The 12,143-nt window shown below is 36.3% G+C and overlaps 1 protein-coding gene across 15 annotated transcripts in view; it reads right to left on the bottom strand.

Moving 5' to 3' along the window:
- PTPRM (protein tyrosine phosphatase receptor type M) overlaps positions 1-12,143 on the bottom strand; it is a 505,106-nt gene that overhangs the window by 146,486 nt on the left and 346,477 nt on the right. The gene's annotated exons all lie outside the window — the stretch shown is intronic.

The raw sequence follows: 12,143 nt of genomic DNA, 5'->3' as shown, positions 1-12,143 counted from the left end.
TATCTGGGTTTTAAATAATGATTTTTTTTTTTTTGTCAGAAGAGTAATCCACATGCACAAGAGTTCCAGCAGTGAAGCTCAGATGCTGATTACTCCTACTGTGGGAAAGGAGGCAGCTCTGCAGCCACTGAAGTGTCAAAGCAGCTAGTGTCAGAGAAAACACTTTACACCTCCCCTGGTGCTTTTGCAAGGGCTATTCATAAGAGAACATGTGTTTCTGCAAGCATATGTGGCTAATCCTGCCTTAGCTGATGATGTCTCCATCACTGATTTTCAGGTACTAGTATTCCAACAACATTATTTCCAGGCAGTGCTGGCTTTCTATTTTGAAACACAAAGATCAAATTTTCTCAAATCCAAGCAATGATAAAAGAAACATGAAGTATTCTGCCTCTGTAATTATCAGACCTCCAACAGCCCTGATACCACTGCTTTGCAGCAGTTAATAGCAATCAAAATTTAATTAATGTGGAGAATATGGCACCCAAAGGCTTAAGAACTTTCATCAGCAAGTTGGTGGCAGAAACCAGACCTCTTGATTTCCAAGCTCTTTCCATAACCTGTTTGGAAGCTTATTTAAAAAGCAATTGCTATTATTACATTTTTATGCCAGGAAGAAGCCTACAGGAAAGAAGTGAACACCAGAATTTCTGAAAGGATGACTTCAAAGAACTGCAAAGTTATAGTCCATTCTGGTGTGAAGGGTTTTGCAGAAGTATTAAAATTAAAAAACCTCTGGAAATTGTAGGGAAATTGTAGTCCTACAAAGACAGACTTCCACTGAATGGCCAAGTTTTTTATCTGCCACCACAGCTCCAACACCCACCAGTTAATTTCTCTTATATTGCATGGCAGCAGTCATGGCAATATTTAGAAGTAATCAAAACCTGCTCTAATCAGCTATTACTGGGATCTGAGAGAGGGCAATAATGTTCATGGTGACTTTATTGCCTTGCCAGAACTGTATCTCTGTTTTTAATAGCAAAATGTACAATCAGGCCACAGAAAATTTTCAGAAGTAAGTATGTAGGCCAAAAAACCCCATCCTTCATGAAATCAAATCTACATTCTACCCATGTATGCCTTGCAGCATTACATATTTATATGAAACACAGTAAAACAGCCAATTCATTACACAACACAAGACAATGATTTATTAGTCCTTTGTTGTGCTGTGAGAAAGTCTGGAGTCTCTCAAATTTTAGTCTCATGTAGTTAGGTTTTGCAGCATCCTAGCAATTCTGTCCAGTTGAATGTAGCATCTGACCCCATGCAGAATACATTCCTCTATTCATCAGGCAGAAAGATGGATCCCTATTCTTTAACCTTTAATTAGTACTTAGCTACATTATGTATGCCGAGGGCAAGATTAGCCATAAATGCTTCCAGGGGCACTGTACACTTAGTAGTAACCTCTGCATAGAGAAAGTATGTATTTCACCCAGAACCAGCAAGTGGAAAAATACGTAGCAGCAGGGGATGGACAGCATATAATTAAACTTGCTTTGCATATTAGGTGAGCAACTAAAGTAGAAACCATTACTCTCTGTCTGCAAAGCAACTCCCAAGGTTCTTGCAGGCAGAACCCCAGAGTATATGTCTTGCAATACCAAGTATACACTGCATGAGGCCAGTGAAAAATAGGCTTTTTGTTATGGCAGCTCTGAGACACCCAAATACAGGACCAGATTCTGCAAGGTGGTGAAGTCAATGGGAATTGAGGGCAGTCAGCACTTAAAAGAATTCACACAGCAGGATACCAGAATGGTCCTTGTTTCAGATATTTTAGGCAATCAAATTTAAGTGGTTATGCTGAGTTTGTTTTACTCATTTGATGTTGGTTTCATCATTCTAAGATTTTTAAAGCAGTGAAGCTTTAGTCTAGTCAAATTACCAGATGTAAATATGACATTTTCTTTAAGGATATGATTTTAGGGAGCATGCTGACTTCATTACATTATACGGTGGGGGAAAAATATATTTATAATCTTAAAAAACTCATCTAATACAAAGCAATCATACACCAAACAACTAAAGCAATACATGCTACTGAATCTTTCTGTGTTTTTTTCATGTGTATGTCAGCACTTTGTAAATCTGAATACATCATCATGGACTCACACTCACTAATTTAAGCTATGAACATTTTTTGTGAACAATACTTTCTACTTCTAGACTCCATGTCATTGAAAAGTCAACTAATAATGATGCTTAGAAATTAATTTATTTCAGGTATGCTATAACAACCATAATTGGCTATAAATCCTTTTGTCCTATTTGCATTTACTGAATTTGCCTTAATTATACTGCTGCCTAATTATGAAGTTCAGTCTAGAGGGGAACTCGCAAGAAGCAATGATGCAGAAAACAGAGGATAGTTTATTCCACTTCATGGATTTACAACTTTCTACTACTGCAAACCATTTGGAACAGACTCTATTTGTGAGGTCATTAACATGTAAACAGTGTCACACTGAAGATGCATGGCAATGACCTACCATGCTAATGAAAAGTGATACTGAGTTTACTAATTCAGATAAGGGTACACAGATTGCCTTTTCTCTAACGCGCAAAGGCCTGTCACAGAAATAAATGCATGGTCCTTGTTGCAATTAATTTGATTCTTGTTCTTTTAATGCTTTACTTGTAGATTTAATTAAAGCTTTCATGCAGCACACACTTTCAGGAAGTATCTATGCTTAATGGCTTTTTCTCCTAAATTAAAGAAATGAGTGAAGGTTATGATTCAAAGAACAACAGGCAATCATAAAATGAAAAGCTATTCTTAATACAGTAAGCATTACCTTGTTTTGACATAAGTAAAGACACAGTACTGTGGGTGTTGAAGTACACTTCTTATAATTAATGTTATATTGCAACTTCCATGGTGACATCATTTTCAAACGCTTAAAATAAATTTTTTCTTTTTTGAATGTAAAATATTGCATGCTAAGTTTCAACCTGGAGGTGAATATTTTTAAAGACTTAGCAAAATCAATTTTTAGATAAGAAAAAATGAGCAAATAAAAACAGCTCGCTGTTTTCCCATGAAAATAAAGAAAAAATCCCCAATGCAAAAAATTCTCATGTAGACATGTAACTCAGACTTTCCTTAAGTTTACTGTGTTAAATGTTCCCACAGAGTAAGTCTATCTAAGCAATAGCCCTTTAGTAAATACCAAGAATAAAAAGAATTACAAAAAAAGGTTGCACAATAACAGAAGGATAGTCTGACATTCTCAGATTTGCCTCTCCTTCCCTTCTACAACTTTTGAGGAGAGAGATGGTAGGACGTGGAGCAAGAACAAATGACTATGCAGCCTGCATTAAGTCTCAGGAAACAAAGCAGAGCACAGAGAATGAAAATAAGGCAATTTTAAGAAACTATTTTTTAGGACACGACAGACTATATAGTGTCTAGAGCAGGAAGGAAAAGGGCCTAAAGGAAAGGAGTAGTAAGTAAAAGGAGGAGCAGAGGAAGAAGAGAAACAGATGAAAAATGAAATGGTCAGTAGAATAAGAAGGCAGGCTTAAGAGCTGGGCACACACATTACTGTTGAAAGATAAGCTGGAAGGAAGACAGCAGTAGGATCTAAGGAGTAAGTTAGATAAAACCCTTTGTGGACAGAGAACTGGACAAGACACTTCCATGAATGCACAGTACCCCTGCCTCAAAATAAGTTTACAGTGCTTTGGGTTCCAACAAAAAGCAGCTGAAACTGCAGTAACCCATTCAGCAAAAAAATAAACCTATTCTTGCTGGGAGCCTGTATTAGGACTCAACATGCAACCAATGTACCTTGTTCTCCTTTTCATTTATTTTTCTTAAGCATACAGCAGGTACTCCTTACAGTTTACTAACATCCTTATGTGTTTCTCTTCTTTACTTAGTTTAAAATATCTTCTAGAATCTTGTCTAGATTAAAACGCAGACATGACTCTTCCCTATTTGGTAAGCAGAAAGTGAAGTTTCTACTGCCAGTAACACCTAGATGTTACAGCTAAGGATCAGGGCCTTATTCTATGTCATATCATAAACATGACAATCTTACCTTAAAAATCTCACTAAATATAAAGCATTCAGTATTTTGTCTGCTTTTGAACATACACTGTAAGCCATGAACCTAGTCTCTTTGAAGTGACCTTTCCATGAACAATTGCCAAATAGGACCATAAAATGCAAAATACATTTCATTATACCTAAAGCATAATCCAATACACATCTTTAAGCAAACTAAAATCTATCTAGTCTACCTAAACCATTACTTCCTGCAGCCAACATGCATGCATTATTATACCCAATATGAAAATGTTGGCCAAATCCATACTGGAAGACCTACTTTTGGCTACTGATGTCACCATGCAGGAGGAAAGCACACTATCACTTTGCAGTGGGAGATGTGGAGTAGCATAATTGCTCTAAACCAGCTGATCCTCTCATTCCTGTACAACTGTGAAATACACAGGTTAGTGAATGCTTTGCTTTGCCTTTCCTTCAGACAAGCCAGAGATGCCTCTGGTAGCTTTAACTTGTGTCTTCATGATCAGAGGAATCAGGGAATGAGAAAGAAGGAGAGAAACTAACTCCCTCTGCAGTTGAACTGAGTATAATTTAGATACCCCTAGACACTTGGTTCAATGTCTCACCAAGGGATCTCAGATCAAATGCAGAAGTGGTCCTGAGCTTCAGCTGCTAAAAAGAAAAATAAATGTGCTTCTTTACATTCACCAGCTCAGTACTCACAGGAGCAGGTAGTTCACTGCACATGCCCAACAAAACTCTGCTCTACTCCAACTACTACCTCTTTTTATTTGGATCACTGCTGCTGTCTGGTTGGCACAGGAACTAACAGAATTATGCAAGACTTTTCTGACAGTCCTACAGATTTCTCTCTGTAGATAGAAGATACAGTCTAATAATAATAATAGCAGTAATAATAAAACCTTTCTTCCACACTTGTAAATGAAATAAAGCCATGATTCTAATATCTATGACAAGTCTTGTAAAAGATTTTCTTCTGCAACAGGGTGTCTGGGACTGATGAAATGCCAGGCTTTGCTGGATTTGTAAGCACACAGCATGGTCTGTTCCTCTGTTTCCTTGCTTGATTAGTTTTTGTGAGGCTCAATTTCACAGCTGATGTAATCTTCCTAGCTACATTTTGCATGTGGGCTATTGCCCTGAAATTAGGAAGGACCCTGATCAGATAGAATCCTTGCATAGAGTCTCACAAATGGAAGCAGAAGGCCAGAGTGACCAGGAGTGGCAGAATAAAGCAACTGAGGTATGGTTCCTTTACCTCTCATGTCAGAGTTAGGTAATTCATTGCAGGAAAACACTGACCAAGAAAAATGATGGAAAGAAAATTTGGAAACAAATTATGATTTTGGTCAGCTATGGAAAGCACATGGCCACTGTTCTTCCCCTGTGGGATCTGGCAGTCTAGACTTTAAGGGAGATCAAGGCATACTGTAGGTAAGAGAGGAAATGAAAAGAAGAAGGAAAAGGAGCCAAGATTAGAACACTTTCATTGTGAAATTAAGAGCGAACACTGACAGATGGATTGAGTTGGATTATCATTAACCTGGCCACCACCCCTGCAGATAGGCTCAACAAAGGTATTTCAGCCGAAGCATCTCTCATAGGATTCAGGGGTCAGAGAAAAGATTACAGATAAGAAGCTCAAACAAAAATATAAACAGTCAATAGAAGTTACTGCAATACTAATGACTACAACACCTCAGTGCCCTGACATCACTCAGACACGAACATCTCGTTACAGTTGTTCTTATCTGTATCACAGAAGTGATGAAGCCAGTGGTTTACTGGAGCAAAGAAATCTTAGGCTAGATTCACCATATGATTTCTTCTACCCATTTTTCTTTAAGCATTTTTCTGCTGCTTGTCCTCCTTGAGTCCAGGAGACATACAATACAACATTCACCTTATTCCTTGTAGTCCCACCTTTTGCAGATATCTGTCAATCAGTTCAATATTTCATTAAGCCATTTTGAAAACTAACACTTCAATCTTTTAGAAAAAATACAGGCCTTTAGCAACATAACCTATGAAGTGAGTTTTGGTCTTAATATGCAGTATAGCTTCTTTACTGTTAACACATTTACAGTCACACAAAGTGTAATGGCAGGTTTGGGGTTTAGAGAAAATAAGTTTCCAATGCCATTACCCTTCTTGTACAATGAATACTAATACCAAAATAAGTAAAAACTCTCCTTTCTATTTGGATATTTAAAATGAAAGAATCTGAAGTCAGTTTTGAGCTATGTATGTATATAGAAATGCAATTTCAGAGTAAAAAAATGCATTAATCACACCTTTTTCATGAGGGAAAAGCCTTAAACAAAGTGAATGAAAATGATTCACCTTATACCCTCTTTGAAAGTCTAATTCAACAATGATGATAGATAATGGCAAAATCTCAGTGCCTAGAATGACTGCTGTTGACAGCAAGCATGACTGATTTGGGAACCAGTTTTTTTAGGAAGCTGCAAACAATGTCAACAGGCTAATGGAGAAATTAATTCAAACCAGAATTTTATAGAGAAAACAGTCCACCATGGTAAACTGGTAACATTAACTGAACAAGACTCAATATGGTACAGCAATACAAATACTCAAATACAAAGGTACCTTCTTTAATACACATACCTGCCCCTATCCTCTCTTCCCCTTGTGAATGTAGGTGTTACGTCTCAGTTTTATAGATAATAAAGATAGGCTTTCAGGCTTATGCTATAAGAGTATATGGAATCCACAATTTCTACAAGCAATCTCAGTATTCAATTCAAATCCCTGTACATTAGTTTAGAAAAGCAAGGCAAAGCTTTTATTAACTTGGAAAGAACCAAGACGTCTCTAGACTGCACAAGCATTTATTTTTCCTACACCTGCATTGGTTCCCACACTAAATGTCTGGTACTTTAACAAAACAAGCAGTGTAAACTGAAACTGCCCCTTTAAGGGCAGAAAAATCTCCAAACCCCAGCTCATCTGCAAATTTACTGCTTGACACTGAGGGAGCAAGGGCAGTGACTGAGTGTGATTGTGTGACCAGCATAGCAATCAATCACTTCTGATACTTCACCTTGCTCTCTGTAGTACCCATTTATTTTGAAAAAACCAAACTTGCAGCACATTACAGATTATGGTTTCTCACTCAACACATCTAGGCTAATGTGGTTTTGAAAAGTCTGGGTAACTTCAGAAATGACTATGGGTTTCCTATGTGTAGGTATTGGAAAAGTAATTTGGAGTGAGTATCTAAACATGCCCAGAAAAGACGAACTACAGCACATGAATGATCTGATCTCTGTTGCACCTCAAGAAAGCTATTTCATATAGTCAGATCACTGCCCTGTGGGGCTCACATACTTTAGAAAGAGGTAATAAAATAAAATAATAAAAAAAATTACTTGCTGGTAGTCTGAGTGTTAAGGATTATTTACATTTTTTTTCTACAGAGAAATGGGAACGTAAGCCTTGGCTATAAAGCAATACAATCAGATCCAAAAGAATCAGAAGATACGAGGAATCAGTAAGAAATAATGACTTCAGATAGATTTTTAAAAATTATGTGGTGTATTTTAATTAAAAAAAAAATTCTAATTCTGAGATTGCTTAGTATCTCCACCTGAAAGCTAGGTATCACACCTACCTGTACTCAAAGCATACGGCACTTAGCCCACAAATGTATTTTTCAGCAATGGCGATTTCGTAAAACACCCTCCTTGCTATTTTGGGCACTGCATATCATCCATAGATTTCAGTATGTTGGCATTCTAGACTTTGCCAGATGCAACAAAACTCATGGGACATCCCCAAATCATTTAAGTATAGCTTACAAGACAATTATGTTTATTTTGGGTTACATGATTCTATTATTCAAATCTATGTAACTATGCATATTTAAAGATTGAGAAGAGATCACAGGCATAGTCTAACAGATCAGATGCATCAAACAGTTCGAACACATACATGTTTTCCTGTTCAGTGCTCTCCTCCATCTACAATATCCAAACTGATGAACTTATTCTAGTTCCAGGGGCACCTGCAGTTGAGAATACAGGACTGTTTCTAACCTCTCTCACTATTTTCAAATTACTACAGAAGTTTTAAACCTGATGACTGCATATTTCCTGGAATTCTCCAGAAATCACTGTTAAGAGTTTCAACACCATTGATTTTTTGGAAACTGCCGTAAGTACTAGGTCAATTGCAATGGGACTGGGGAAATGAGCCACAAATTAAGTCTCTGTACAGAGCTCCAGAAGCCAGCACTGAAAATCTGCTAGCGAAGCAAAAGAGACAGAGATAACTAAACTGAGAACAGACTCTTGGGCTCCTGAGCTCAAGTCAGATATACAAGAAAAGTGTACTTCAACTGGGCCCCAAACTATCAAATTCTTATGAAAAGGAGGGTATGTTTTTATTCAGATTTATTTGAAAAAGCTCAATGTTTGTATAATTAATTTTCTTGTAGGAAGAAATTTGTCCTCTTTGAGTCATATACAAAGTACCAAGCAATAGGACTTCTAGTCCTATACAGTCCATTTTAGTAATGTTTCAACACTGTATTAAGCTTCTGGATTGAGATTTCCATACAGAGGGCATACCTGTGATGCACTTCTGTCCTAAGTCACCTAACTGGATGATTAGTGCTGGGACAGACAATATCAGATTTCATACTATTACAATCTTAACATGATTGCTATTTTATAAGAATACTGGGCAATAATTGTCTCCTATTTCCCTACTTCATCTTTCACAAGATGAAATGACTTGTGAAAAGGCACAAAAATAGAATAACATTATGCACCTAACTGCTGTGCAGCACTGTTATTGTGTAAGTACTTAATTTCAATAATTATCATAACATAAAATTTTGATATCAAGTTAAAACTGAGGGACAACATCAAAAGCTACCTTCACAACTTTGTATTTCAACTGGGCGTACATCCTACTCATAGCAATGTAATGAAGTTTCTTCTTGAAAGGAACTTATAACAGCTGCAATCTAACTATCTGCCCCAGAATTTGGCATAAATTGAATTCCCCAAACTCTCCATCAGGCGCCAGTGTCTCGAGTAAACTCAAATGGTCCAAGCACTCATTTGTTGGTCTGATGCTTGAATTTGCATGAATCTAGCTATGTTAGCTCCTGACTAATGATTAATGATCTCCAAGGGCAGAATCTTTATCAAAATGAAAATCTCAAATACAAAAGTTAATGGCCATTGGTCAGCACAGTGGTGCTCACTGTCACCTGAACAACAGGCTTGTCTAGTTCATTTAACCATAATTACACAATAAACTACTAATGTACTTTTCCTTCTCTGGCCAATGTCATAGGGGTTTTGCCCATCAGAAAACACGTCAGGAGAAAGCAGTCATGCCAGCACTGGCTGCCATGCTGAGAACACCATTCATTACAAGTGTCACTAACAACACTGTCTCCAGTGTTCTTCTTTTTTCCCACCTGGAATCGACTGCAAAGCAAAAGACCTGCTGCAGAGTTAATGAGCACTATTAAATTTGTTCTAATCTTAAGAACAAAAGAACTCATACAGGACTAACCATGGCCAGGAAAAAAAAAAAAAAAATCTGCTGCCTGACTGAGGTGAGAGGTAAAAAATGCACCAGTTCTCAGGAAAACAAGAGTAGGAGGAAAGGTGCTGGCAGAGGCATTTAAGCCCATTAAAAAGAAGTATAATTCTCAATAGCAGTACTCAACTTCTTTTCTGTAACATCTCTTGACTGGCTAACTAGTAAACACAAGACAAAATTGAAATAATTCTCTGCCAAATATGCACAGCTGTAGGTCCACCTCTGATGATTCATCAGCAGCTCTATGCAACTGCCAATTTTTTCTTTTTTAATTTTAATTTAGGATGGATCTAGAAAAGGCAGAGATTGCAGTCTACTAGGGAAAAGGAGCCCACAGCATATAAGGAAAGCAGCACACAAGACAATAGTAACTATTTCAGTGCATAGATGCTCACTTGGATGTTACAGCTTGCATTTACAATGAATAATCAGTAAATCTGAATATGATACTCAGTATAGAAGTGGTAAATTAGCAATGGCAGAGTACTTCAAATTATGTTTCTCAAAATATAGAACATTTTATAATCCATACCAACTTCCTCAGCTAAAAATAAAACTGTAATGAATTCTGCACTCATCTAAGATTTCCACCAATTTCAGTGAAATTGCATGGTTCATAAACAGGTGGAGAATTTTGTCCAAAATATTTCCTCCTATTGGGGGCTGGTCTTGTCTGATCTTTTCAGGGCTCTTACTTCCCTTCTCTGTCTCTCCAGACAGGGAACAAAACAGTACAAGGTCAAGATCACACAATTTCTTTTGGAAGAGTTAATGTACCCAAACTACAAAGTTACTGAATTTGTATCACACTAACAAAAAGACAGATCTTTTCCTGAAGACGCTGTGAGAGTATTCCAAATAATCAAGAGAAGTCCTATTCCATCCACTATTAACAGTCTCTATGACTGCAAAACTGGGGACAAAACCTGTCTGTAAAACTTACAGAAACATTTCAATTCACATATTTTCCATTGTCAGTGGAAAAAGAGAAAAAAAAGATATAATCCAATTTCTTTGAATAATAAAACAGTGTTCTGTTTGTTTCAATTTTTTTTTACTTAGTCTTGAGACATGAATCATATTAAAATATTAATTTAAATATATTTACTTATTACGGCGACAACATACTATATGACTTACTATATTATACTCTTTTGACATTTTAAAAACAACATTCAAATGGTCCCAAAATGCATTTTTTTTTGAAGGCCTACTTCATGGAAAATATGGTCCTTTCATCTCAGGAACAGAATCAAATTTTGAAATACTGTATTTCTGGAAGAGATAATTTTTTCTGACCCTCACATTAATACAGTGCTTTAAAGACCAGTTTAGAAAAATTGCACTATATGTAAAGTGTCAAACAATGTAATATGCAATCTGAATTACCAAGTAAATGAGCAGTTTCGATATATTCAGAAGTCTTAGGGAATTTCTACTAAGGGGTTTAAATTTTAGTTGCTTTAATTCATTTGAAGCATGGTTCTGCTTACCAAGATTTCAAGTTAGAAAACATTTACTAATTTTTCCATAAATTCTATAAATGAATATTTGATGCTTTTTCAAAATATTAATTGAAAAAATATTTTAAAAGTTTGAAGAGCAACTAAAAAGGAACATGAGAAACTTAATATTGTTTTTAAATAAAACCATTACTGAAATGTGTTCCTTTGAAGAGCATGTTACCACCATATGTACCTGAAAACTAGTACTACAGCCTGTCTCATGCAAGTAACACCCCGTCTTCTGTAACTATATAAAAATATCTCTTTGTTTCCCACGACTTTTAAACCTGAGCTTTGAAGAAGACAGATATCTACTGGACAGCTGATTTTTGCTGCTAGCCAACAAGATTAAACAAGCTTAAACACATCTCATTTCGTGACTAAGCAAGACCCTTAATATTTTGCTAATCCAAAACCTATCATGTACTCTTTGTACCTGGAAAGCAAGAAAAGGTGAATAGCCTCAGAAAGGGATTTGCTAAATTCACAGAAGAACCCTTCTCATTCATCACCTGCTGACAGCAGGGAATGAAATGAAGGCTTTGGGCAAATAAAGAATCATATAATGGTATTACTAAGGACTGTATCAAAATGAAAAGTTACTGCTTACTGAAAGTTAGGCTTCATCTTGCCCTCACTTTTTAGTGCTCTCCTTTGAAATTCACTCCAGTAATGGTAACTCATGACGTGTACATGTCTAACCAATGCTATATTTTCAACAGAACAAATGAGAAGGAAACCACTAAATAAATTATAAAAGTAGTTAGGCATGGAAATTTCTCATATACATGGTAGTGATATTTATACGAACTACTTTTCAGTTAAGAAAATTTGTTACATAACTATATTCAAAGGACTCTAATGCACAGTATGAGGCATAAGAAACTGCTATAAAGCTAAATATTTCATTACATTATTGACCATGTTGTTTTTATCTTGGTAAAACTTTTGCAAAGCTTTTTTTTTTTTATAAAGGAACTTTCAATACTAGCATTCACTACTTATGCATGGAA

Source organism: Aquila chrysaetos, chromosome 4, assembly GCF_900496995.4.
Source record: "Aquila chrysaetos chrysaetos chromosome 4, bAquChr1.4, whole genome shotgun sequence".
Taxonomy (NCBI): domain Eukaryota; kingdom Metazoa; phylum Chordata; class Aves; order Accipitriformes; family Accipitridae; genus Aquila; species Aquila chrysaetos.
Note: the sequence above shows the minus strand (reverse complement) of the source record. Positions and strands in the feature narration are given on the sequence as shown.